Genomic DNA, 27,306 nt, shown 5'->3' on the forward strand with positions numbered 1-27,306 from the left:
CCACGCGGCAGCATGCGTGGCTTCTGGACAGTCAGGTCTCAGACCAAAGGTCTGCTCTGTGGGAGCCGACACGCTGGAGGAAACCTTGAGAGTCTGAGAGGGGAGGGAGTTCCAGAAGAAGGTCAGGATGTCATTTTGAGGGAGTATGTGACCAGAACTCCTCCCGTTGCTTTTGGGGTTCTATGGGCTACACGTAGGAATCTTTGGTGGTGGCACCTGATGTTGGGGGATCCGGAGTCACACCCAGACCTGCTCCACAGGCCTCCTTTTACTTTTCTCTTCGGATTCATTTTTTTTTTTTTTTTTTGAGACAGAGTCTCGGTTTGTTGCCCAGGCTAGAGTGAGTGCCGTGGCGTCAGCCTAGCTCACAGCAACTGCAAACTCCTGGGCTCCAGTGATCCTTCTGCCTCAGCCTCCCGGGTAGCTGGGACTGCAGGCATGCGCCACCATGCCCCGCTAATTTTTTATATATATATCAGTTGGCCAATTAATTCCTTTCTATTTATAGTAGAGACGGGGTCTCGCTCTTGCTCAGGCTGGTTTTGAACTCCTGACCTTGAGCAATCCGCCCGCCTCGGCCTCCCAAGAGCTAGGATTACAGGCGTGAGCCACAGCGCCCGGCCGGATTCATTATTTTTAAAAAGTGTCTCTTATCTCTATTATTGCATTTTCTTTTCTCTCTCTTTTCAAGCAGATGATGGGAGTCCAAGTATTAAGGTGACATGTGTTGCCCGTGCCCCCCTCCCCCCCCCCCCCCCCGTGTTCTTATTCATTTACCTCTCATGTTGTTCCAGCATATTGTGGGGGCACCAATGTTAAGGTCGGGTGCGTTGCCCTCTCCCAGCCTCCCCCCTCGGGTCAGAGCTTCAAGTGCGCCCATCCCCCAGTCGGTGCGTACCCACCCCATTCCTAATGGATGTGTATGCCCATCCCCTCCCCCCACCCGCCCGACACCCACCCGAAGAAGGTGATTCCTCTGTGTCCACTTAGGTGTCCATCGGTTCGTACCCATTTGCTGGTGAGCGCGAGCACGTGGTGCTCGTGTGTCCATTCTTGGGATACTTGGCTTACTGGAACGGGTTCCAGCTCTGGCCAGGAGAACCACGAGAGGTGCCCCCTCACCGCTGCTCCTCATAGCCGAATAGCACTCCGTGGTGTCCACGCGCCACATTTTATTTACGCACTCGTGGGTCGATGGGCACTCGGGTGGCTTCCAGGTCTTTGCGATTGTGACTTGTGCCCTGACTCTAACCCCAACCCTTACCCAGCCCGTCTCCTCCACGGCCCCTGCCTGACTGACTCCTTCCCGCCCGGCCTATCACCTGTCACCGTCCTCTGCCCCTGCCTGACACGCTCCTCCCCGCCCGGGCCGTCACCGTCCTCGGCCCCTGCCTGACGGGGCTCCTCCGTCGCCTGGGCCTTCCAAGGGCTTGGTGTGGACGCTGGTTCCAGGACGCCCTCCCAGGAACCCGGTAGCAGGGCGGCCGCAGCGTCTCGCGCAACCCAACCGTCCGCCGGCTGGCCGCCGTGGCTAAGTGGCCTGCGGGGGACGTGCTCCCGCTGTGCCGTGGGGGCCCAGCCTGGTGTCTTCTCTGAGGCCCCGCGGCTGCCGCTCCCCGCAAGGGGATAGCCGCGGAGGTGGGGACCGCCTCCTCATGGGGACGTACACCCAGCTCTCCACGTCGGATTCCGGGGCTCTCTGTCCTGCCAGAAGGCCCAGCTGGCCTGCGGGTCCTTAGAGTGGCAAAAACATCCGAAAACTGAGATGGAGGGTCCGGTGGGTGTCTGCACTTTTGTGCTGGGCACCCCAGGGAGGCCCGGGGGCTGGCTGGACAACGCGGTCTGCTGGGCTGGGGGGGGTTTGGAGGAGCAACTGATGCCCTTTGCACTTTGGGTAGCAAGTGTCTGAGGTGTCTCTGGGCCCTGTGCCATGTGGGGGCGGGGGCGGGGGCGGGGTGGGAGGAGGAGGAGGAGGAGGAGGAGGAGGAGGTGGGAAGGGTCGTGGCCTGCAGTCGTGTTCCCCGGGGTGGCACAGCATGTGGCTTCTTCCACAGGCTGCTTGGCCTGGGCTCCCTGCACCTGGGCCTTTGGAGGACTGGCCCTGTGCTTGCCAACACTTCCTGCAGGGACCCAGAGCTGGGAGGTTGCATCTCTCAGCCCTGGGTCGGGCAGAGCCCCAGCGGGCCATGCCCACAACCTCTCTCAGCAGGGGTCCCCCAGAAGGCTCCTTTGGGACCAGGATTCTCTTGCGGGTGACTCTTTAAGGTCTGGCCCCTGGATGGAGGGGCACCAGGAGTAGAGGAGCAGGAAGGGGAAGGGGGTGGCCATGCGAGGGGACACTTTCAGGCCAAGTCCCAGCTTCAGTCTGATCCTCCTGGGAACCCCGGGGTGGACATCACACCTCCTGGTTGCCCCGCTCTGAGACAAGGAGCCGGGCTTCGCATTCCCACAGCAGCCAGTCGTGGGCTGAGGACACCTGGGGCGTTGGGAACTCCCTGGCTTCTCCTTGGTTTAACATCTGGAGCTGCTTGTGAATTGTGCCGCCACACACACCCGAGTGCAGGTGTCTTCCGCACAGACTGCGGGCCTCGCTCTTCTGAATGCCGCTAGCTCGCGACCCACCCACGGGTGAACCTGGTCAGGGTACTTTCTCTCAGGGGCAGACTCTGATCCGGGCGGGCTACCGGTGTCTCTGTTTGCTCCTTTCTTTCTTCCACTTCGGGAAAGGCTTCCTTACTGGGTGTGGAAATCTCCTATGCCTTTCCTCGCCTATTCTGTCAGCTCTAAAATTCTCTTTCGGTTGCCACCCTCACAGATGGATTAGGAAACTCTTTGCGGTGCACTCATTAGTGAAATGACCTCAATGACGCTGGAATCCAATATCTAATCGCCGATTTTTAGCGAGTCCACACGCCAGGGTGGTTGGGGTCCAGTGCAGCCCCAGCCAGGCCCAGGCCCCTTGGACTGGGCCACAGGAGGACAAAGAGGAGGGTCCCGGCCCCCACGGTAGGTAGAGGTGCAGGCAGTTCTCCAAGGGCTTGGGTGTTTTCCAGAGGGAGGAGATGGAGGGGACTGATTTCTTCAGCGCCCCACAAACCACGCCACCCCACCCCACCCATGGGACACATCCCGAGAGAGAGAGAGAGAGAGAGAGAGAGAGAGAGAGAGAGAGAGAGAGAGAGAGAGAGAGAGAGAGACGCCCCATACACTGGCTCCCCTCCCCCGTGCGCTGTGCCCCAGCCCTGGCCCGGGGGAATAGGCGGCCGCAGGGCCACAGGGTGGGGGGCGCAGCTGAAAGGGGTTGTGGGGGAGGGCCGCCCCGGGCTGGGGTCAAAGGGCGAGCGCCCCGCCCCTCCCGCCCGTGCGCTGGGGGTGGGGGGCGGGGAGGTGAAGGAGGCCAGGCAAGGAGAGGAGGGGGGCTTGAAGGTCTCCACCTTGGCGGGTCCAGCCGTGGAGGCGCATCTTGTGTGAGTGTGAGTGAGTGAGTGAGTGTGAGTGTGAGTGTGTGTGTATACAGAGACAGCCCCCAACCCCGGCCCGCCCCGCCTGTCACCCCCGTCCCTCGGAGCCCGCGGGACCCGGCCGGCGAACTCAACAGGCCCGACCCGGCGCGGGGCCTGGGGCGGGGGGAGGAGGCGGCGGGGAAGCGCAGAGAGGCTCGGCTTCTTGAGCGGGGCAGGGGCGCCCTCCGCCGTCCACGGCCACACCACCCCGAACGCGCCCGATCCCGTCTGGTCTCGGAAGCTAAGCAGGCTCGGGCCTGGTTAGAACTTGGATGGGAGACCGCCCGGGAATACCGGGTGCCGTAGGCTTCTTCTTTTTTTTTTTGCCTCTGGTTCTGTCGCGTTTCTGGGAGTGCGGGGGCGGCCCGGGGTGGGGGTGACCCCCACCCTCAGCGCCCGCCGCGGTGCCTGGCGCCCCAGCCCGCACCGTGGGGCCTCCTCTTGTCCCGAGCCGCGACACCGCCGCCACGCGGCAGCATGCGTGGCTTCTGGACAGTCAGGTCTCAGACCAAAGGTCTGCTCTGTGGGAGCCGACACGCTGGAGGAAACCTTGAGAGTCTGAGAGGGGAGGGAGTTCCAGAAGAAGGCCAGGATGTCATTTTGAGGGAGTATGTGACCAGAACTCCTCCCGTTGCTTTTGGGGTTCTATGGGCTACACGTAGGAATCTTTGGTGGTGGCACCTGATGTTGGGGGATCCGGAGTCACACCCAGACCTGCTCCACAGGCCTCCTTTTACTTTTCTCTTCGGATTCATTTTTTTTTTTTTTTTTTGAGACAGAGTCTCGGTTTGTTGCCCAGGCTAGAGTGAGTGCCGTGGCGTCAGCCTAGCTCACAGCAACTGCAAACTCCTGGGCTCCAGTGATCCTTCTGCCTCAGCCTCCCGGGTAGCTGGGACTGCAGGCATGCGCCACCATGCCCCGCTAATTTTTTATATATATATCAGTTGGCCAATTAATTCCTTTCTATTTATAGTAGAGACGGGGTCTCGCTCTTGCTCAGGCTGGTTTTGAACTCCTGACCTTGAGCAATCCGCCCGCCTCGGCCTCCCAAGAGCTAGGATTACAGGCGTGAGCCACAGCGCCCGGCCGGATTCATTATTTTTAAAAAGTGTCTCTTATCTCTATTATTGCATTTTCTTTTCTCTCTCTTTTCAAGCAGATGATGGGAGTCCAAGTATTAAGGTGACATGTGTTGCCCGTGCCCCCCTCCCCCCCCCCCGTGTTCTTATTCATTTACCTCTCATGTTGTTCCAGCATATTGTGGGGGCACCAATGTTAAGGTCGGGTGCGTTGCCCTCTCCCAGCCTCCCCCCTCGGGTCAGAGCTTCAAGTGCGCCCATCCCCCAGTCGGTGCGTACCCACCCCATTCCTAATGGATGTGTATGCCCATCCCCTCCCCCCACCCGCCCGACACCCACCCGAAGAAGGTGATTCCTCTGTGTCCACTTAGGTGTCCATCGGTTCGTACCCATTTGCTGGTGAGCGCGAGCACGTGGTGCTCGTGTGTCCATTCTTGGGATACTTGGCTTACTGGAACGGGTTCCAGCTCTGGCCAGGAGAACCACGAGAGGTGCCCCCTCACCGCTGCTCCTCATAGCCGAATAGCACTCCGTGGTGTCCACGCGCCACATTTTATTTACCCACTCGTGGGTCGATGGGCACTCGGGTGGCTTCCAGGTCTTTGCGATTGTGACTTGTGCCCTGACACGAACCCTAACCCTTACCCAGCCCGTCTCCTCCACGGCCCCTGCCTGACTGACTCCTTCCCGCCCGGCCTATCACCTGTCACCGTCCTCTGCCCCTGCCTGACACGCTCCTCCCCGCCCGGGCCGTCACCGTCCTCGGCCCCTGCCTGACGGGGCTCCTCCGTCGCCTGGGCCTTCCAAGGGCTTGGTGTGGACGCTGGTTCCAGGATGCCCTCCCAGGAACCCGGTAGCAGGGCGGCCGCAGCGTCTCGCGCAACCCAACCGTCCGCCGGCTGGCCGCCATCGCTAAGTGGCCTGCGGGGGACGTGCTCCCGCTGTGCCGTGGGGGCCCAGCCTGGTGTCTTCTCTGAGGCCCCGCGGCTGCCGCTCCCCGCAAGGGGATAGCCGCGGAGGTGGGGACCGCCTCCTCATGGGGACGTACACCCAGCTCTCCACGTCGGATTCCGGGGCTCTCTGTCCTGCCAGAAGGCCCAGCTGGCCTGCGGGTCCTTAGAGTGGCAAAAACATCCGAAAACTGAGATGGAGGGTCCGGTGGGTGTCTGCACTTTTGTGCTGGGCACCCCAGGGAGGCCCGGGGGCTGGCTGGACAACGCGGTCTGCTGGGCTGGGGGGGGGGTTTGGAGGAGCAACTGATGCCCTTTGCACTTTGGGTAGCAAGTGTCTGAGGTGTCTCTGGGCCCTGTGCCATGTGGGGGCGGGGGCGGGGGCGGGGTGGGAGGAGGAGGAGGAGGAGGAGGAGGAGGAGGTGGGAAGGGCCGTGGCCTGCAGTCGTGTTCCCCGGGGTGGCACAGCATGTGGCTTCTTCCACAGGCTGCTTGGCCTGGGCTCCCTGCACCTGGGCCTTTGGAGGACTGGCCCTGTGCTTGCCAACACTTCCTGCAGGGACCCAGAGCTGGGAGGTTGCATCTCTCAGCCCTGGGTCGGGCAGAGCCCCAGCGGGCCATGCCCACAACCTCTCTCAGCAGGGGTCCCCCAGAAGGCTCCTTTGGGACCAGGATTCTCTTGCGGGTGACTCTTTAAGGTCTGGCCCCTGGATGGAGGGGCACCAGGAGTAGAGGAGCAGGAAGGGGAAGGGGGTGGCCATGCGAGGGGACACTTTCAGGCCAAGTCCCAGCTTCAGTCTGATCCTCCTGGGAACCCCGGGGTGGACATCACACCTCCTGGTTGCCCCACTCTGAGACAAGGAGCCGGGCTTCCCATTCCCACAGCAGCCAGTCGTGGGCTGAGGACACCTGGGGCGTTGGGAACTCCCTGGCTTCTCCTTGGTTTAACATCTGGAGCTGCTTGTGAATTGTGCCGCCACACACACCCGAGTGCAGGTGTCTTCCGCACAGACTGCGGGCCTCGCTCTTCTGAATGCCGCTAGCTCGCGACCCACCCACGGGTGAACCTGGTCAGGGTACTTTCTCTCAGGGGCAGACTCTGATCCGGGTGGGCTACCGGTGTCTCTGTTTGCTCCTTTCTTTCTTCCACTTCGGGAAAGGCTTCCTTACTGGGTGTGGAAATCTCCTATGCCTTTCCTCGCCTATTCTGTCAGCTCTAAAATTCTCTTTCGGTTGCCACCCTCACAGATGGATTAGGAAACTCTTTGCGGTGCACTCATTAGTGAAATGACCTCAATGACGCTGGAATCCAATATCTAATCGCCGATTTTTAGCGAGTCCACACGCCAGGGTGGTTGGGGTCCAGTGCAGCCCCGGCCAGGCCCAGGCCCCTTGGACTGGGCCACAGGAGGACAAAGAGGAGGGTCCCGGCCCCCACGGTAGGTAGAGGTGCGGGCAGTTCTCCAAGGGCTTGGGTGTTTTCCAGAGGGAGGAGATGGAGGGGACTGATTTCTTCAGCGCCCCACAAACCACGCCACCCCACCCCACCCATGGGACACATCCCGAGAGAGAGAGAGAGAGAGAGAGAGAGAGAGAGAGAGAGAGAGAGAGAGAGAGAGAGAGAGAGAGACACCCCATACACTGGCTCCCCTCCCCCGTGCGCTGTGCCCCAGCCCTGGCCCGGGGGAATAGGCGGCCGCAGGGCCACAGGGTGGGGGGCGCAGCTGAAAGGGGTTGTGGGGGAGGGCCGCCCCGGGCTGGGGTCAAAGGGCGAGCGCCCCGCCCCTCCCGCCCGTGCGCTGGGGGTGGGGGGCGGGGAGGTGAAGGAGGCCAGGCAAGGAGAGGAGGGGGGCTTGAAGGTCTCCACCTTGGCGGGTCCAGCCGTGGAGGCGCATCTTGTGTGAGTGTGAGTGAGTGAGTGAGTGTGAGTGTGAGTGTGTGTGTATACAGAGACAGCCCCCAACCCCGGCCCGCCCCGCCTGTCACCCCGGTCCCTCGGAGCCCGCGGGACCCGGCCGGCGAACTCAACAGGCCCGACCCGGCGCGGGGCCTGGGGCGGGGGGAGGAGGCGGCGGGGAAGCGCAGAGAGGCTCGGCTTCTTGAGCGGGGCAGGGGCGCCCTCCGCCGTCCACGGCCACACCACCCCGAACGCGCCCGATCCCGTCTGGTCTCGGAAGCTAAGCAGGCTCGGGCCTGGTTAGAACTTGGATGGGAGACCGCCCGGGAATACCGGGTGCCGTAGGCTTCTTCTTTTTTTTTTTGCCTCTGGTTCTGTCGCGTTTCTGGGAGTGCGGGGGCGGCCCGGGGTGGGGGTGACCCCCACCCTCAGCGCCCGCCGCGGTGCCTGGCGCCCCAGCCCGCACCGTGGGGCCTCCTCTTGTCCCGAGCCGCGACACCGCCGCCACGCGGCAGCATGCGTGGCTTCTGGACAGTCAGGTCTCAGACCAAAGGTCTGCTCTGTGGGAGCCGACACGCTGGAGGAAACCTTGAGAGTCTGAGAGGGGAGGGAGTTCCAGAAGAAGGCCAGGATGTCATTTTGAGGGAGTATGTGACCAGAACTCCTCCCGTTGCTTTTGGGGTTCTATGGGCTACACGTAGGAATCTTTGGTGGTGGCACCTGATGTTGGGGGATCCGGAGTCACACCCAGACCTGCTCCACAGGCCTCCTTTTACTTTTCTCTTCGGATTCATTTTTTTTTTTTTTTTTTGAGACAGAGTCTCGGTTTGTTGCCCAGGCTAGAGTGAGTGCCGTGGCGTCAGCCTAGCTCACAGCAACTGCAAACTCCTGGGCTCCAGTGATCCTTCTGCCTCAGCCTCCCGGGTAGCTGGGACTGCAGGCATGCGCCACCATGCCCCGCTAATTTTTTATATATATATCAGTTGGCCAATTAATTCCTTTCTATTTATAGTAGAGACGGGGTCTCGCTCTTGCTCAGGCTGGTTTTGAACTCCTGACCTTGAGCAATCCGCCCGCCTCGGCCTCCCAAGAGCTAGGATTACAGGCGTGAGCCACAGCGCCCGGCCGGATTCATTATTTTTAAAAAGTGTCTCTTATCTCTATTATTGCATTTTCTTTTCTCTCTCTTTTCAAGCAGATGATGGGAGTCCAAGTATTAAGGTGACATGTGTTGCCCGTGCCCCCCTCCCCCCCCCCCGTGTTCTTATTCATTTACCTCTCATGTTGTTCCAGCATATTGTGGGGGCACCAATGTTAAGGTCGGGTGCGTTGCCCTCTCCCAGCCTCCCCCCTCGGGTCAGAGCTTCAAGTGCGCCCATCCCCCAGTCGGTGCGTACCCACCCCATTCCTAATGGATGTGTATGCCCATCCCCTCCCCCCACCCGCCCGACACCCACCCGAAGAAGGTGATTCCTCTGTGTCCACTTAGGTGTCCATCGGTTCGTACCCATTTGCTGGTGAGCGCGAGCACGTGGTGCTCGTGTGTCCATTCTTGGGATACTTGGCTTACTGGAACGGGTTCCAGCTCTGGCCAGGAGAACCACGAGAGGTGCCCCCTCACCGCTGCTCCTCATAGCCGAATAGCACTCCGTGGTGTCCACGCGCCACATTTTATTTACCCACTCGTGGGTCGATGGGCACTCGGGTGGCTTCCAGGTCTTTGCGATTGTGACTTGTGCCCTGACACGAACCCTAACCCTTACCCAGCCCGTCTCCTCCACGGCCCCTGCCTGACTGACTCCTTCCCGCCCGGCCTATCACCTGTCACCGTCCTCTGCCCCTGCCTGACACGCTCCTCCCCGCCCGGGCCGTCACCGTCCTCGGCCCCTGCCTGACGGGGCTCCTCCGTCGCCTGGGCCTTCCAAGGGCTTGGTGTGGACGCTGGTTCCAGGATGCCCTCCCAGGAACCCGGTAGCAGGGCGGCCGCAGCGTCTCGCGCAACCCAACCGTCCGCCGGCTGGCCGCCATCGCTAAGTGGCCTGCGGGGGACGTGCTCCCGCTGTGCCGTGGGGGCCCAGCCTGGTGTCTTCTCTGAGGCCCCGCGGCTGCCGCTCCCCGCAAGGGGATAGCCGCGGAGGTGGGGACCGCCTCCTCATGGGGACGTACACCCAGCTCTCCACGTCGGATTCCGGGGCTCTCTGTCCTGCCAGAAGGCCCAGCTGGCCTGCGGGTCCTTAGAGTGGCAAAAACATCCGAAAACTGAGATGGAGGGTCCGGTGGGTGTCTGCACTTTTGTGCTGGGCACCCCAGGGAGGCCCGGGGGCTGGCTGGACAACGCGGTCTGCTGGGCTGGGGGGGGGGTTTGGAGGAGCAACTGATGCCCTTTGCACTTTGGGTAGCAAGTGTCTGAGGTGTCTCTGGGCCCTGTGCCATGTGGGGGCGGGGGCGGGGGCGGGGTGGGAGGAGGAGGAGGAGGAGGAGGAGGAGGAGGTGGGAAGGGCCGTGGCCTGCAGTCGTGTTCCCCGGGGTGGCACAGCATGTGGCTTCTTCCACAGGCTGCTTGGCCTGGGCTCCCTGCACCTGGGCCTTTGGAGGACTGGCCCTGTGCTTGCCAACACTTCCTGCAGGGACCCAGAGCTGGGAGGTTGCATCTCTCAGCCCTGGGTCGGGCAGAGCCCCAGCGGGCCATGCCCACAACCTCTCTCAGCAGGGGTCCCCCAGAAGGCTCCTTTGGGACCAGGATTCTCTTGCGGGTGACTCTTTAAGGTCTGGCCCCTGGATGGAGGGGCACCAGGAGTAGAGGAGCAGGAAGGGGAAGGGGGTGGCCATGCGAGGGGACACTTTCAGGCCAAGTCCCAGCTTCAGTCTGATCCTCCTGGGAACCCCGGGGTGGACATCACACCTCCTGGTTGCCCCACTCTGAGACAAGGAGCCGGGCTTCCCATTCCCACAGCAGCCAGTCGTGGGCTGAGGACACCTGGGGCGTTGGGAACTCCCTGGCTTCTCCTTGGTTTAACATCTGGAGCTGCTTGTGAATTGTGCCGCCACACACACCCGAGTGCAGGTGTCTTCCGCACAGACTGCGGGCCTCGCTCTTCTGAATGCCGCTAGCTCGCGACCCACCCACGGGTGAACCTGGTCAGGGTACTTTCTCTCAGGGGCAGACTCTGATCCGGGTGGGCTACCGGTGTCTCTGTTTGCTCCTTTCTTTCTTCCACTTCGGGAAAGGCTTCCTTACTGGGTGTGGAAATCTCCTATGCCTTTCCTCGCCTATTCTGTCAGCTCTAAAATTCTCTTTCGGTTGCCACCCTCACAGATGGATTAGGAAACTCTTTGCGGTGCACTCATTAGTGAAATGACCTCAATGACGCTGGAATCCAATATCTAATCGCCGATTTTTAGCGAGTCCACACGCCAGGGTGGTTGGGGTCCAGTGCAGCCCCGGCCAGGCCCAGGCCCCTTGGACTGGGCCACAGGAGGACAAAGAGGAGGGTCCCGGCCCCCACGGTAGGTAGAGGTGCGGGCAGTTCTCCAAGGGCTTGGGTGTTTTCCAGAGGGAGGAGATGGAGGGGACTGATTTCTTCAGCGCCCCACAAACCACGCCACCCCACCCCACCCATGGGACACATCCCGAGAGAGAGAGAGAGAGAGAGAGAGAGAGAGAGAGAGAGAGAGAGAGAGAGAGAGAGAGAGAGAGACACCCCATACACTGGCTCCCCTCCCCCGTGCGCTGTGCCCCAGCCCTGGCCCGGGGGAATAGGCGGCCGCAGGGCCACAGGGTGGGGGGCGCAGCTGAAAGGGGTTGTGGGGGAGGGCCGCCCCGGGCTGGGGTCAAAGGGCGAGCGCCCCGCCCCTCCCGCCCGTGCGCTGGGGGTGGGGGGCGGGGAGGTGAAGGAGGCCAGGCAAGGAGAGGAGGGGGGCTTGAAGGTCTCCACCTTGGCGGGTCCAGCCGTGGAGGCGCATCTTGTGTGAGTGTGAGTGAGTGAGTGAGTGTGAGTGTGAGTGTGTGTGTATACAGAGACAGCCCCCAACCCCGGCCCGCCCCGCCTGTCACCCCGGTCCCTCGGAGCCCGCGGGACCCGGCCGGCGAACTCAACAGGCCCGACCCGGCGCGGGGCCTGGGGCGGGGGGAGGAGGCGGCGGGGAAGCGCAGAGAGGCTCGGCTTCTTGAGCGGGGCAGGGGCGCCCTCCGCCGTCCACGGCCACACCACCCCGAACGCGCCCGATCCCGTCTGGTCTCGGAAGCTAAGCAGGCTCGGGCCTGGTTAGAACTTGGATGGGAGACCGCCCGGGAATACCGGGTGCCGTAGGCTTCTTCTTTTTTTTTTTGCCTCTGGTTCTGTCGCGTTTCTGGGAGTGCGGGGGCGGCCCGGGGTGGGGGTGACCCCCACCCTCAGCGCCCGCCGCGGTGCCTGGCGCCCCAGCCCGCACCGTGGGGCCTCCTCTTGTCCCGAGCCGCGACACCGCCGCCACGCGGCAGCATGCGTGGCTTCTGGACAGTCAGGTCTCAGACCAAAGGTCTGCTCTGTGGGAGCCGACACGCTGGAGGAAACCTTGAGAGTCTGAGAGGGGAGGGAGTTCCAGAAGAAGGCCAGGATGTCATTTTGAGGGAGTATGTGACCAGAACTCCTCCCGTTGCTTTTGGGGTTCTATGGGCTACACGTAGGAATCTTTGGTGGTGGCACCTGATGTTGGGGGATCCGGAGTCACACCCAGACCTGCTCCACAGGCCTCCTTTTACTTTTCTCTTCGGATTCATTTTTTTTTTTTTTTTTTGAGACAGAGTCTCGGTTTGTTGCCCAGGCTAGAGTGAGTGCCGTGGCGTCAGCCTAGCTCACAGCAACTGCAAACTCCTGGGCTCCAGTGATCCTTCTGCCTCAGCCTCCCGGGTAGCTGGGACTGCAGGCATGCGCCACCATGCCCCGCTAATTTTTTATATATATATCAGTTGGCCAATTAATTCCTTTCTATTTATAGTAGAGACGGGGTCTCGCTCTTGCTCAGGCTGGTTTTGAACTCCTGACCTTGAGCAATCCGCCCGCCTCGGCCTCCCAAGAGCTAGGATTACAGGCGTGAGCCACAGCGCCCGGCCGGATTCATTATTTTTAAAAAGTGTCTCTTATCTCTATTATTGCATTTTCTTTTCTCTCTCTTTTCAAGCAGATGATGGGAGTCCAAGTATTAAGGTGACATGTGTTGCCCGTGCCCCCCTCCCCCCCCCCCGTGTTCTTATTCATTTACCTCTCATGTTGTTCCAGCATATTGTGGGGGCACCAATGTTAAGGTCGGGTGCGTTGCCCTCTCCCAGCCTCCCCCCTCGGGTCAGAGCTTCAAGTGCGCCCATCCCCCAGTCGGTGCGTACCCACCCCATTCCTAATGGATGTGTATGCCCATCCCCTCCCCCCACCCGCCCGACACCCACCAGAAGAAGGTGATTCCTCTGTGTCCACTTAGGTGTCCATCGGTTCGTACCCATTTGCTGGTGAGCGCGAGCACGTGGTGCTCGTGTGTCCATTCTTGGGATACTTGGCTTACTGGAACGGGTTCCAGCTCTGGCCAGGAGAACCACGAGAGGTGCCCCCTCACCGCTGCTCCTCATAGCCGAATAGCACTCCGTGGTGTCCACGCACCACATTTTATTTACCCACTCGTGGGTCGATGGGCACTCGGGTGGCTTCCAGGTCTTTGCGATTGTGACTTGTGCCCTGACACGAACCCTAACCCTTACCCAGCCCGTCTCCTCCACGGCCCCTGCCTGACTGACTCCTTCCCGCCCGGCCTATCACCTGTCACCGTCCTCTGCCCCTGCCTGACACGCTCCTCCCCGCCCGGGCCGTCACCGTCCTCGGCCCCTGCCTGACGGGGCTCCTCCGTCGCCTGGGCCTTCCAAGGGCTTGGTGTGGACGCTGGTTCCAGGACGCCCTCCCAGGAACCCGGTAGCAGGGCGGCCGCAGCGTCTCGCGCAACCCAACCGTCCGCCGGCTGGCCGCCGTGGCTAAGTGGCCTGCGGGGGACGTGCTCCCGCTGTGCCGTGGGGGCCCAGCCTGGTGTCTTCTCTGAGGCCCCGCGGCTGCCGCTCCCCGCAAGGGGATAGCCGCGGAGGTGGGGACCGCCTCCTCATGGGGACGTACACCCAGCTCTCCACGTCGGATTCCGGGGCTCTCTGTCCTGCCAGAAGGCCCAGCTGGCCTGCGGGTCCTTAGAGTGGCAAAAACATCCGAAAACTGAGATGGAGGGTCCGGTGGGTGTCTGCACTTTTGTGCTGGGCACCCCAGGGAGGCCCGGGGGCTGGCTGGACAACGCGGTCTGCTGGGCTGGGGGGGGTTTGGAGGAGCAACTGATGCCCTTTGCACTTTGGGTAGCAAGTGTCTGAGGTGTCTCTGGGCCCTGTGCCATGTGGGGGCGGGGGCGGGGGCGGGGTGGGAGGAGGAGGAGGAGGAGGAGGAGGAGGAGGTGGGAAGGGTCGTGGCCTGCAGTCGTGTTCCCCGGGGTGGCACAGCATGTGGCTTCTTCCACAGGCTGCTTGGCCTGGGCTCCCTGCACCTGGGCCTTTGGAGGACTGGCCCTGTGCTTGCCAACACTTCCTGCAGGGACCCAGAGCTGGGAGGTTGCATCTCTCAGCCCTGGGTCGGGCAGAGCCCCAGCGGGCCATGCCCACAACCTCTCTCAGCAGGGGTCCCCCAGAAGGCTCCTTTGGGACCAGGATTCTCTTGCGGGTGACTCTTTAAGGTCTGGCCCCTGGATGGAGGGGCACCAGGAGTAGAGGAGCAGGAAGGGGAAGGGGGTGGCCATGCGAGGGGACACTTTCAGGCCAAGTCCCAGCTTCAGTCTGATCCTCCTGGGAACCCCGGGGTGGACATCACACCTCCTGGTTGCCCCGCTCTGAGACAAGGAGCCGGGCTTCGCATTCCCACAGCAGCCAGTCGTGGGCTGAGGACACCTGGGGCGTTGGGAACTCCCTGGCTTCTCCTTGGTTTAACATCTGGAGCTGCTTGTGAATTGTGCCGCCACACACACCCGAGTGCAGGTGTCTTCCGCACAGACTGCGGGCCTCGCTCTTCTGAATGCCGCTAGCTCGCGACCCACCCACGGGTGAACCTGGTCAGGGTACTTTCTCTCAGGGGCAGACTCTGATCCGGGCGGGCTACCGGTGTCTCTGTTTGGTCCTTTCTTTCTTCCACTTCGGGAAAGGCTTCCTTACTGGGTGTGGAAATCTCCTATGCCTTTCCTCGCCTATTCTGTCAGCTCTAAAATTCTCTTTCGGTTGCCACCCTCACAGATGGATTAGGAAACTCTTTGCGGTGCACTCATTAGTGAAATGACCTCAATGACGCTGGAATCCAATATCTAATCGCCGATTTTTAGCGAGTCCACACGCCAGGGTGGTTGGGGTCCAGTGCAGCCCCAGCCAGGCCCAGGCCCCTTGGACTGGGCCACAGGAGGACAAAGAGGAGGGTCCCGGCCCCCACGGTAGGTAGAGGTGCGGGCAGTTCTCCAAGGGCTTGGGTGTTTTCCAGAGGGAGGAGATGGAGGGGACTGATTTCTTCAGCGCCCCACAAACCACGCCACCCCACCCCACCCATGGGACACATCCCGAGAGAGAGAGAGAGAGAGAGAGAGAGAGAGAGAGAGAGAGAGAGAGAGAGAGACGCCCCATACACTGGCTCCCCTCCCCCGTGCGCTGTGCCCCAGCCCTGGCCCGGGGGAATAGGCGGCCGCAGGGCCACAGGGTGGGGGGCGCAGCTGAAAGGGGTTGTGGGGGAGGGCCGCCCCGGGCTGGGGTCAAAGGGCGAGCGCCCCGCCCCTCCCGCCCGTGCGCTGGGGGTGGGGGGCGGGGAGGTGAAGGAGGCCAGGCAAGGAGAGGAGGGGGGCTTGAAGGTCTCCACCTTGGCGGGTCCAGCCGTGGAGGCGCATCTTGTGTGAGTGTGAGTGAGTGAGTGAGTGTGAGTGTGAGTGTGTGTGTATACAGAGACAGCCCCCAACCCCGGCCCGCCCCGCCTGTCACCCCCGTCCCTCGGAGCCCGCGGGACCCGGCCGGCGAACTCAACAGGCCCGACCCGGCGCGGGGCCTGGGGCGGGGGGAGGAGGCGGCGGGGAAGCGCAGAGAGGCTCGGCTTCTTGAGCGGGGCAGGGGCGCCCTCCGCCGTCCACGGCCACACCACCCCGAACGCGCCCGATCCCGTCTGGTCTCGGAAGCTAAGCAGGCTCGGGCCTGGTTAGAACTTGGATGGGAGACCGCCCGGGAATACCGGGTGCCGTAGGCTTCTTCTTTTTTTTTTTGCCTCTGGTTCTGTCGCGTTTCTGGGAGTGCGGGGGCGGCCCGGGGTGGGGGTGACCCCCACCCTCAGCGCCCGCCGCGGTGCCTGGCGCCCCAGCCCGCACCGTGGGGCCTCCTCTTGTCCCGAGCCGCGACACCGCCGCCACGCGGCAGCATGCGTGGCTTCTGGACAGTCAGGTCTCAGACCAAAGGTCTGCTCTGTGGGAGCCGACACGCTGGAGGAAACCTTGAGAGTCTGAGAGGGGAGGGAGTTCCAGAAGAAGGCCAGGATGTCATTTTGAGGGAGTATGTGACCAGAACTCCTCCCGTTGCTTTTGGGGTTCTATGGGCTACACGTAGGAATCTTTGGTGGTGGCACCTGATGTTGGGGGATCCGGAGTCACACCCAGACCTGCTCCACAGGCCTCCTTTTACTTTTCTCTTCGGATTCATTTTTTTTTTTTTTTTTTTGAGACAGAGTCTCGGTTTGTTGCCCAGGCTAGAGTGAGTGCCGTGGCGTCAGCCTAGCTCACAGCAACTTCAAACTCCTGGGCTCCAGTGATCCTTCTGCCTCAGCCTCCCGGGTAGCTGGGACTGCAGGCATGCGCCACCATGCCCCGCTAATTTTTTATATATATATCAGTTGGCCAATTAATTCCTTTCTATTTATAGTAGAGACGGGGTCTCGCTCTTGCTCAGGCTGGTTTTGAACTCCTGACCTTGAGCAATCCGCCCGCCTCGGCCTCCCAAGAGCTAGGATTACAGGCGTGAGCCACAGCGCCCGGCCGGATTCATTATTTTTAAAAAGTGTCTCTTATCTCTATTATTGCATTTTCTTTTCTCTCTCTTTTCAAGCAGATGATGGGAGTCCAAGTATTAAGGTGACATGTGTTGCCCGTGCCCCCCTCCCCCCCCCCGTGTTCTTATTCATTTACCTCTCATGTTGTTCCAGCATATTGTGGGGGCACCAATGTTAAGGTCGGGTGCGTTGCCCTCTCCCAGCCTCCCCCCTCGGGTCAGAGCTTCAAGTGCGCCCATCCCCCAGTCGGTGCGTACCCACCCCATTCCTAATGGATGTGTATGCCCATCCCCTCCCCCCACCCGCCCGACACCCACCCGAAGAAGGTGATTCCTCTGTGTCCACTTAGGTGTCCATCGGTTCGTACCCATTTGCTGGTGAGCGCGAGCACGTGGTGCTCGTGTGTCCATTCTTGGGATACTTGGCTTACTGGAACGGGTTCCAGCTCTGGCCAGGAGAACCACGAGAGGTGCCCCCTCACCGCTGCTCCTCATAGCCGAATAGCACTCCGTGGTGTCCACGCGCCACATTTTATTTACCCACTCGTGGGTCGATGGGCACTCGGGTGGCTTCCAGGTCTTTGCGATTGTGACTTGTGCCCTGACACGAACCCTAACCCTTACCCAGCCCGTCTCCTCCACGGCCCCTGCCTGACTGACTCCTTCCCGCCCGGCCTATCACCTGTCACCGTCCTCTGCCCCTGCCTGACACGCTCCTCCCCGCCCGGGCCGTCACCGTCCTCGGCCCCTGCCTGACGGGGCTCCTCCGTCGCCTGGGCCTTCCAAGGGCTTGGTGTGGACGCTGGTTCCAGGATGCCCTCCCAGGAACCCGGTAGCAGGGCGGCCGCAGCGTCTCGCGCAACCCAACCGTCCGCCGGCTGGCCGCCATCGCTAAGTGGCCTGCGGGGGACGTGCTCCCGCTGTGCCGTGGGGGCCCAGCCTGGTGTCTTCTCTGAGGCCCCGCGGCTGCCGCTCCCCGCAAGGGGATAGCCGCGGAGGTGGGGACCGCCTCCTCATGGGGACGTACACCCAGCTCTCCACGTCGGATTCCGGGGCTCTCTGTCCTGCCAGAAGGCCCAGCTGGCCTGCGGGTCCTTAGAGTGGCAAAAACATCCGAAAACTGAGATGGAGGGTCCGGTGGGTGTCTGCACTTTTGTGCTGGGCACCCCAGGGAGGCCCGGGGGCTGGCTGGACAACGCGGTCTGCTGGGCTGGGGGGGGGGTTTGGAGGAGCAACTGATGCCCTTTGCACTTTGGGTAGCAAGTGTCTGAGGTGTCTCTGGGCCCTGTGCCATGTGGGGGCGGGGGCGGGGGCGGGGTGGGAGGAGGAGGAGGAGGAGGAGGAGGAGGAGGTGGGAAGGGCCGTGGCCTGCAGTCGTGTTCCCCGGGGTGGCACAGCATGTGGCTTCTTCCACAGGCTGCTTGGCCTGGGCTCCCTGCACCTGGGCCTTTGGAGGACTGGCCCTGTGCTTGCCAACACTTCCTGCAGGGACCCAGAGCTGGGAGGTTGCATCTCTCAGCCCTGGGTCGGGCAGAGCCCCAGCGGGCCATGCCCACAACCTCTCTCAGCAGGGGTCCCCCAGAAGGCTCCTTTGGGACCAGGATTCTCTTGCGGGTGACTCTTTAAGGTCTGGCCCCTGGATGGAGGGGCACCAGGAGTAGAGGAGCAGGAAGGGGAAGGGGGTGGCCATGCGAGGGGACACTTTCAGGCCAAGTCCCAGCTTCAGTCTGATCCTCCTGGGAACCCCGGGGTGGACATCACACCTCCTGGTTGCCCCACTCTGAGACAAGGAGCCGGGCTTCCCATTCCCACAGCAGCCAGTCGTGGGCTGAGGACACCTGGGGCGTTGGGAACTCCCTGGCTTCTCCTTGGTTTAACATCTGGAGCTGCTTGTGAATTGTGCCGCCACACACACCCGAGTGCAGGTGTCTTCCGCACAGACTGCGGGCCTCGCTCTTCTGAATGCCGCTAGCTCGCGACCCACCCACGGGTGAACCTGGTCAGGGTACTTTCTCTCAGGGGCAGACTCTGATCCGGGTGGGCTACCGGTGTCTCTGTTTGCTCCTTTCTTTCTTCCACTTCGGGAAAGGCTTCCTTACTGGGTGTGGAAATCTCCTATGCCTTTCCTCGCCTATTCTGTCAGCTCTAAAATTCTCTTTCGGTTGCCACCCTCACAGATGGATTAGGAAACTCTTTGCGGTGCACTCATTAGTGAAATGACCTCAATGACGCTGGAATCCAATATCTAATCGCCGATTTTTAGCGAGTCCACACGCCAGGGTGGTTGGGGTCCAGTGCAGCCCCGGCCAGGCCCAGGCCCCTTGGACTGGGCCACAGGAGGACAAAGAGGAGGGTCCCGGCCCCCACGGTAGGTAGAGGTGCGGGCAGTTCTCCAAGGGCTTGGGTGTTTTCCAGAGGGAGGAGATGGAGGGGACTGATTTCTTCAGCGCCCCACAAACCACGCCACCCCACCCCACCCATGGGACACATCCCGAGAGAGAGAGAGAGAGAGAGAGAGAGAGAGAGAGAGAGAGAGAGAGAGAGAGAGAGAGAGAGAGACGCCCCATACACTGGCTCCCCTCCCCCGTGCGCTGTGCCCCAGCCCTGGCCCGGGGGAATAGGCGGCCGCAGGGCCACAGGGTGGGGGGCGCAGCTGAAAGGGGTTGTGGGGGAGGGCCGCCCCGGGCTGGGGTCAAAGGGCGAGCGCCCCGCCCCTCCCGCCCGTGCGCTGGGGGTGGGGGGCGGGGAGGTGAAGGAGGCCAGGCAAGGAGAGGAGGGGGGCTTGAAGGTCTCCACCTTGGCGGGTCCAGCCGTGGAGGCGCATCTTGTGTGAGTGTGAGTGAGTGAGTGAGTGTGAGTGTGAGTGTGTGTGTATACAGAGACAGCCCCCAACCCCGGCCCGCCCCGCCTGTCACCCCGGTCCCTCGGAGCCCGCGGGACCCGGCCGGCGAACTCAACAGGCCCGAACCGGCGCGGGGCCTGGGGCGGGGGGAGGAGGCGGCGGGGAAGCGCAGAGAGGCTCGGCTTCTTGAGCGGGGCAGGGGCGCCCTCCGCCGTCCACGGCCACACCACCCCGAACGCGCCCGATCCCGTCTGGTCTCGGAAGCTAAGCAGGCTCGGGCCTGGTTAGAACTTGGATGGGAGACCGCCCGGGAATACCGGGTGCCGTAGGCTTCTTCTTTTTTTTTTTGCCTCTGGTTCTGTCGCGTTTCTGGGAGTGCGGGGGCGGCCCGGGGTGGGGGTGACCCCCACCCTCAGCGCCCGCCGCGGTGCCTGGCGCCCCAGCCCGCACCGTGGGGCCTCCTCTTGTCCCGAGCCGCGACACCGCCGCCACGCGGCAGCATGCGTGGCTTCTGGACAGTCAGGTCTCAGACCAAAGGTCTGCTCTGTGGGAGCCGACACGCTGGAGGAAACCTTGAGAGTCTGAGAGGGGAGGGAGTTCCAGAAGAAGGCCAGGATGTCATTTTGAGGGAGTATGTGACCAGAACTCCTCCCGTTGCTTTTGGGGTTCTATGGGCTACACGTAGGAATCTTTGGTGGTGGCACCTGATGTTGGGGGATCCGGAGTCACACCCAGACCTGCTCCACAGGCCTCCTTTTACTTTTCTCTTCGGATTCATTTTTTTTTTTTTTTTTTGAGACAGAGTCTCGGTTTGTTGCCCAGGCTAGAGTGAGTGCCGTGGCGTCAGCCTAGCTCACAGCAACTGCAAACTCCTGGGCTCCAGTGATCCTTCTGCCTCAGCCTCCCGGGTAGCTGGGACTGCAGGCATGCGCCACCATGCCCCGCTAATTTTTTATATATATATCAGTTGGCCAATTAATTCCTTTCTATTTATAGTAGAGACGGGGTCTCGCTCTTGCTCAGGCTGGTTTTGAACTCCTGACCTTGAGCAATCCGCCCGCCTCGGCCTCCCAAGAGCTAGGATTACAGGCGTGAGCCACAGCGCCCGGCCGGATTCATTATTTTTAAAAAGTGTCTCTTATCTCTATTATTGCATTTTCTTTTCTCTCTCTTTTCAAGCAGATGATGGGAGTCCAAGTATTAAGGTGACATGTGTTGCCCGTGCCCCCCTCCCCCCCCCCGTGTTCTTATTCATTTACCTCTCATGTTGTTCCAGCATATTGTGGGGGCACCAATGTTAAGGTCGGGTGCGTTGCCCTCTCCCAGCCTCCCCCCTCGGGTCAGAGCTTCAAGTGCGCCCATCCCCCAGTCGGTGCGTACCCACCCCATTCCTAATGGATGTGTATGCCCATCCCCTCCCCCCACCCGCCCGACACCCACCCGAAGAAGGTGATTCCTCTGTGTCCACTTAGGTGTCCATCGGTTCGTACCCATTTGCTGGTGAGCGCGAGCACGTGGTGCTCGTGTGTCCATTCTTGGGATACTTGGCTTACTGGAACGGGTTCCAGCTCTGGCCAGGAGAACCACGAGAGGTGCCCCCTCACCGCTGCTCCTCATAGCCGAATAGCACTCCGTGGTGTCCACGCGCCACATTTTATTTACCCACTCGTGGGTCGATGGGCACTCGGGTGGCTTCCAGGTCTTTGCGATTGTGACTTGTGCCCTGACACGAACCCTAACCCTTACCCAGCCCGTCTCCTCCACGGCCCCTGCCTGACTGACTCCTTCCCGCCCGGCCTATCACCTGTCACCGTCCTCTGCCCCTGCCTGACACGCTCCTCCCCGCCCGGGCCGTCACCGTCCTCGGCCCCTGCCTGACGGGGCTCCTCCGTCGCCTGGGCCTTCCAAGGGCTTGGTGTGGACGCTGGTTCCAGGACGCCCTCCCAGGAACCCGGTAGCAGGGCGGCCGCAGCGTCTCGCGCAACCCAACCGTCCGCCGGCTGGCCGCCGTGGCTAAGTGGCCTGCGGGGGACGTGCTCCCGCTGTGCCGTGGGGGCCCAGCCTGGTGTCTTCTCTGAGGCCCCGCGGCTGCCGCTCCCCGCAAGGGGATAGCCGCGGAGGTGGGGACCGCCTCCTCATGGGGACGTACACCCAGCTCTCCACGTCGGATTCCGGGGCTCTCTGTCCTGCCAGAAGGCCCAGCTGGCCTGCGGGTCCTTAGAGTGGCAAAAACATCCGAAAACTGAGATGGAGGGTCCGGTGGGTGTCTGCACTTTTGTGCTGGGCACCCCAGGGAGGCCCGGGGGCTGGCTGGACAACGCGGTCTGCTGGGCTGGGGGGGGTTTGGAGGAGCAACTGATGCCCTTTGCACTTTGGGTAGCAAGTGTCTGAGGTGTCTCTGGGCCCTGTGCCATGTGGGGGCGGGGGCGGGGGCGGGGTGGGAGGAGGAGGAGGAGGAGGAGGAGGAGGAGGTGGGAAGGGTCGTGGCCTGCAGTCGTGTTCCCCGGGGTGGCACAGCATGTGGCTTCTTCCACAGGCTGCTTGGCCTGGGCTCCCTGCACCTGGGCCTTTGGAGGACTGGCCCTGTGCTTGCCAACACTTCCTGCAGGGACCCAGAGCTGGGAGGTTGCATCTCTCAGCCCTGGGTCGGGCAGAGCCCCAGCGGGCCATGCCCACAACCTCTCTCAGCAGGGGTCCCCCAGAAGGCTCCTTTGGGACCAGGATTCTCTTGCGGGTGACTCTTTAAGGTCTGGCCCCTGGATGGAGGGGCACCAGGAGTAGAGGAGCAGGAAGGGGAAGGGGGTGGCCATGCGAGGGGACACTTTCAGGCCAAGTCCCAGCTTCAGTCTGATCCTCCTGGGAACCCCGGGGTGGACATCACACCTCCTGGTTGCCCCGCTCTGAGACAAGGAGCCGGGCTTCGCATTCCCACAGCAGCCAGTCGTGGGCTGAGGACACCTGGGGCGTTGGGAACTCCCTGGCTTCTCCTTGGTTTAACATCTGGAGCTGCTTGTGAATTGTGCCGCCACACACACCCGAGTGCAGGTGTCTTCCGCACAGACTGCGGGCCTCGCTCTTCTGAATGCCGCTAGCTCGCGACCCACCCACGGGTGAACCTGGTCAGGGTACTTTCTCTCAGGGGCAGACTCTGATCCGGGCGGGCTACCGGTGTCTCTGTTTGGTCCTTTCTTTCTTCCACTTCGGGAAAGGCTTCCTTACTGGGTGTGGAAATCTCCTATGCCTTTCCTCGCCTATTCTGTCAGCTCTAAAATTCTCTTTCGGTTGCCACCCTCACAGATGGATTAGGAAACTCTTTGCGGTGCACTCATTAGTGAAATGACCTCAATGACGCTGGAATCCAATATCTAATCGCCGATTTTTAGCGAGTCCACACGCCAGGGTGGTTGGGGTCCAGTGCAGCCCCAGCCAGGCCCAGGCCCCTTGGACTGGGCCACAGGAGGACAAAGAGGAGGGTCCCGGCCCCCACGGTAGGTAGAGGTGCGGGCAGTTCTCCAAGGGCTTGGGTGTTTTCCAGAGGGAGGAGATGGAGGGGACTGATTTCTTCAGCGCCCCACAAACCACGCCACCCCACCCACCCATGGGACACATCCCGAGAGAGAGAGAGAGAGAGAGAGAGAGAGAGAGAGAGAGAGAGAGAGAGAGAGACGCCCCATACACTGGCTCCCCTCCCCCGTGCGCTGTGCCCCAGCCCTGGCCCGGGGGAATAGGCGGCCGCAGGGCCACAGGGTGGGGGGCGCAGCTGAAAGGGGTTGTGGGGGAGGGCCGCCCCGGGCTGGGGTCAAAGGGCGAGCGCCCCGCCCCTCCCGCCCGTGCGCTGGGGGTGGGGGGCGGGGAGGTGAAGGAGGCCAGGCAAGGAGAGGAGGGGGGCTTGAAGGTCTCCACCTTGGCGGGTCCAGCCGTGGAGGCGCATCTTGTGTGAGTGTGAGTGAGTGAGTGAGTGTGAGTGTGAGTGTGTGTGTATACAGAGACAGCCCCCAACCCCGGCCCGCCCCGCCTGTCACCCCCGTCCCTCGGAGCCCGCGGGACCCGGCCGGCGAACTCAACAGGCCCGACCCGGCGCGGGGCCTGGGGCGGGGGGAGGAGGCGGCGGGGAAGCGCAGAGAGGCTCGGCTTCTTGAGCGGGGCAGGGGCGCCCTCCGCCGTCCACGGCCACACCACCCCGAACGCGCCCGATCCCGTCTGGTCTCGGAAGCTAAGCAGGCTCGGGCCTGGTTAGAACTTGGATGGGAGACCGCCCGGGAATACCGGGTGCCGTAGGCTTCTTCTTTTTTTTTTTGCCTCTGGTTCTGTCGCGTTTCTGGGAGTGCGGGGGCGGCCCGGGGTGGGGGTGACCCCCACCCTCAGCGCCCGCCGCGGTGCCTGGCGCCCCAGCCCGCACCGTGGGGCCTCCTCTTGTCCCGAGCCGCGACACCGCCGCCACGCGGCAGCATGCGTGGCTTCTGGACAGTCAGGTCTCAGACCAAAGGTCTGCTCTGTGGGAGCCGACACGCTGGAGGAAACCTTGAGAGTCTGAGAGGGGAGGGAGTTCCAGAAGAAGGCCAGGATGTCATTTTGAGGGAGTATGTGACCAGAACTCCTCCCGTTGCTTTTGGGGTTCTATGGGCTACACGTAGGAATCTTTGGTGGTGGCACCTGATGTTGGGGGATCCGGAGTCACACCCAGACCTGCTCCACAGGCCTCCTTTTACTTTTCTCTTCGGATTCATTTTTTTTTTTTTTTTTTGAGACAGAGTCTCGGTTTGTTGCCCAGGCTAGAGTGAGTGCCGTGGCGTCAGCCTAGCTCACAGCAACTGCAAACTCCTGGGCTCCAGTGATCCTTCTGCCTCAGCCTCCCGGGTAGCTGGGACTGCAGGCATGCGCCACCATGCCCCGCTAATTTTTTATATATATATCAGTTGGCCAATTAATTCCTTTCTATTTATAGTAGAGACGGGGTCTCGCTCTTGCTCAGGCTGGTTTTGAACTCCTGACCTTGAGCAATCCGCCCGCCTCGGCCTCCCAAGAGCTAGGATTACAGGCGTGAGCCACAGCGCCCGGCCGGATTCATTATTTTTAAAAAGTGTCTCTTATCTCTATTATTGCATTTTCTTTTCTCTCTCTTTTCAAGCAGATGATGGGAGTCCAAGTATTAAGGTGACATGTGTTGCCCGTGCCCCCCTCCCCCCCCCCGTGTTCTTATTCATTTACCTCTCATGTTGTTCCAGCATATTGTGGGGGCACCAATGTTAAGGTCGGGTGCGTTGCCCTCTCCCAGCCTCCCCCCTCGGGTCAGAGCTTCAAGTGCGCCCATCCCCCAGTCGGTGCGTACCCACCCCATTCCTAATGGATGTGTATGCCCATCCCCTCCCCCCACCCGCCCGACACCCACCAGAAGAAGGTGATTCCTCTGTGTCCACTTAGGTGTCCATCGGTTCGTACCCATTTGCTGGTGAGCGCGAGCACGTGGTGCTCGTGTGTCCATTCTTGGGATACTTGGCTTACTGGAACGGGTTCCAGCTCTGGCCAGGAGAACCACGAGAGGTGCCCCCTCACCGCTGCTCCTCATAGCCGAATAGCACTCCGTGGTGTCCACGCGCCACATTTTATTTACCCACTCGTGGGTCGATGGGCACTCGGGTGGCTTCCAGGTCTTTGCGATTGTGACTTGTGCCCTGACACGAACCCTAACCCTTACCCAGCCCGTCTCCTCCACGGCCCCTGCCTGACTGACTCCTTCCCGCCCGGCCTATCACCTGTCACCGTCCTCTGCCCCTGCCTGACACGCTCCTCCCCGCCCGGGCCGTCACCGTCCTCGGCCCCTGCCTGACGGGGCTCCTCCGTCGCCTGGGCCTTCCAAGGGCTTGGTGTGGACGCTGGTTCCAGGACGCCCTCCCAGGAACCCGGTAGCAGGGCGGCCGCAGCGTCTCGCGCAACCCAACCGTCCGCCGGCTGGCCGCCGTGGCTAAGTGGCCTGCGGGGGACGTGCTCCCGCTGTGCCGTGGGGGCCCAGCCTGGTGTCTTCTCTGAGGCCCCGCGGCTGCCGCTCCCCGCAAGGGGATAGCCGCGGAGGTGGGGACCGCCTCCTCATGGGGACGTACACCCAGCTCTCCACGTCGGATTCCGGGGCTCTCTGTCCTGCCAGAAGGCCCAGCTGGCCTGCGGGTCCTTAGAGTGGCAAAAACATCCGAAAACTGAGATGGAGGGTCCGGTGGGTGTCTGCACTTTTGTGCTGGGCACCCCAGGGAGGCCCGGGGGCTGGCTGGACAACGCGGTCTGCTGGGCTGGGGGGGGTTTGGAGGAGCAACTGATGCCCTTTGCACTTTGGGTAGCAAGTGTCTGAGGTGTCTCTGGGCCCTGTGCCATGTGGGGGCGGGGGCGGGGGCGGGGTGGGAGGAGGAGGAGGAGGAGGAGGAGGAGGAGGTGGGAAGGGTCGTGGCCTGCAGTTGTGTTCCCCGGGGTGGCACAGCATGTGGCTTCTTCCACAGGCTGCTTGGCCTGGGCTCCCTGCACCTGGGCCTTTGGAGGACTGGCCCTGTGCTTGCCAACACTTCCTGCAGGGACCCAGAGCTGGGAGGTTGCATCTCTCAGCCCTGGGTCGGGCAGAGCCCCAGCGGGCCATGCCCACAACCTCTCTCAGCAGGGGTCCCCCAGAAGGCTCCTTTGGGACCAGGATTCTCTTGCGGGTGACTCTTTAAGGTCTGGCCCCTGGATGGAGGGGCACCAGGAGTAGAGGAGCAGGAAGGGGAAGGGGGTGGCCATGCGAGGGGACACTTTCAGGCCAAGTCCCAGCTTCAGTCTGATCCTCCTGGGAACCCCGGGGTGGACATCACACCTCCTGGTTGCCCCGCTCTGAGACAAGGAGCCGGGCTTCGCATTCCCACAGCAGCCAGTCGTGGGCTGAGGACACCTGGGGCGTTGGGAACTCCCTGGCTTCTCCTTGGTTTAACATCTGGAGCTGCTTGTGAATTGTGCCGCCACACACACCCGAGTGCAGGTGTCTTCCGCACAGACTGCGGGCCTCGCTCTTCTGAATGCCGCTAGCTCGCGACCCACCCACGGGTGAACCTGGTCAGGGTACTTTCTCTCAGGGGCAGACTCTGATCCGGGCGGGCTACCGGTGTCTCTGTTTGGTCCTTTCTTTCTTCCACTTCGGGAAAGGCTTCCTTACTGGGTGTGGAAATCTCCTATGCCTTTCCTCGCCTATTCTGTCAGCTCTAAAATTCTCTTTCGGTTGCCACCCTCACAGATGGATTAGGAAACTCTTTGCGGTGCACTCATTAGTGAAATGACCTCAATGACGCTGGAATCCAATATCTAATCGCCGATTTTTAGCGAGTCCACACGCCAGGGTGGTTGGGGTCCAGTGCAGCCCCAGCCAGGCCCAGGCCCCTTGGACTGGGCCACAGGAGGACAAAGAGGAGGGTCCCGGCCCCCACGGTAGGTAGAGGTGCGGGCAGTTCTCCAAGGGCTTGGGTGTTTTCCAGAGGGAGGAGATGGAGGGGACTGATTTCTTCAGCGCCCCACAAACCACGCCACCCCACCCACCCATGGGACACATCCCGAGAGAGAGAGAGAGAGAGAGAGAGAGAGAGAGAGAGAGAGAGAGAGAGAGAGAGACGCCCCATACACTGGCTCCCCTCCCCCGTGCGCTGTGCCCCAGCCCTGGCCCGGGGGAATAGGCGGCCGCAGGGCCACAGGGTGGGGGGCGCAGCTGAAAGGGGTTGTGGGGGAGGGCCGCCCCGGGCTGGGGTCAAAGGGCGAGCGCCCCGCCCCTCCCGCCCGTGCGCTGGGGGTGGGGGGCGGGGAGGTGAAGGAGGCCAGGCAAGGAGAGGAGGGGGGCTTGAAGGTCTCCACCTTGGCGGGTCCAGCCGTGGAGGCGCATCTTGTGTGAGTGTGAGTGAGTGAGTGAGTGTGAGTGTGAGTGTGTGTGTATACAGAGACAGCCCCCAACCCCGGCCCGCCCCGCCTGTCACCCCCGTC

At 62.2% G+C, this 27,306-nt stretch overlaps 6 pseudogenes; all 6 read left to right on the top strand.

Moving 5' to 3' along the window:
• Positions 1-3,693: 3,693 nt before the first annotated feature.
• On the top strand, positions 3,694-3,812 carry LOC142873985 (uncharacterized; annotated as a pseudogene).
• Positions 3,813-7,658: 3,846 nt separating this feature from the next.
• LOC142873986 (uncharacterized) lies at positions 7,659-7,777 on the top strand (annotated as a pseudogene).
• A 3,846-nt stretch (positions 7,778-11,623) lies between these two features.
• On the top strand, positions 11,624-11,742 carry LOC142873987 (uncharacterized; annotated as a pseudogene).
• Positions 11,743-15,574: 3,832 nt separating this feature from the next.
• LOC142873988 (uncharacterized) lies at positions 15,575-15,693 on the top strand (annotated as a pseudogene).
• Positions 15,694-19,539: 3,846 nt separating this feature from the next.
• LOC142873989 (uncharacterized) lies at positions 19,540-19,658 on the top strand (annotated as a pseudogene).
• Positions 19,659-23,488: 3,830 nt separating this feature from the next.
• On the top strand, positions 23,489-23,607 carry LOC142873990 (uncharacterized; annotated as a pseudogene).
• Positions 23,608-27,306: the final 3,699 nt, after the last annotated feature.

The sequence above is a fragment of the Microcebus murinus genome, chromosome 11 (assembly GCF_040939455.1).
Source record: "Microcebus murinus isolate Inina chromosome 11, M.murinus_Inina_mat1.0, whole genome shotgun sequence".
Lineage (NCBI taxonomy): Eukaryota > Metazoa > Chordata > Mammalia > Primates > Cheirogaleidae > Microcebus > Microcebus murinus.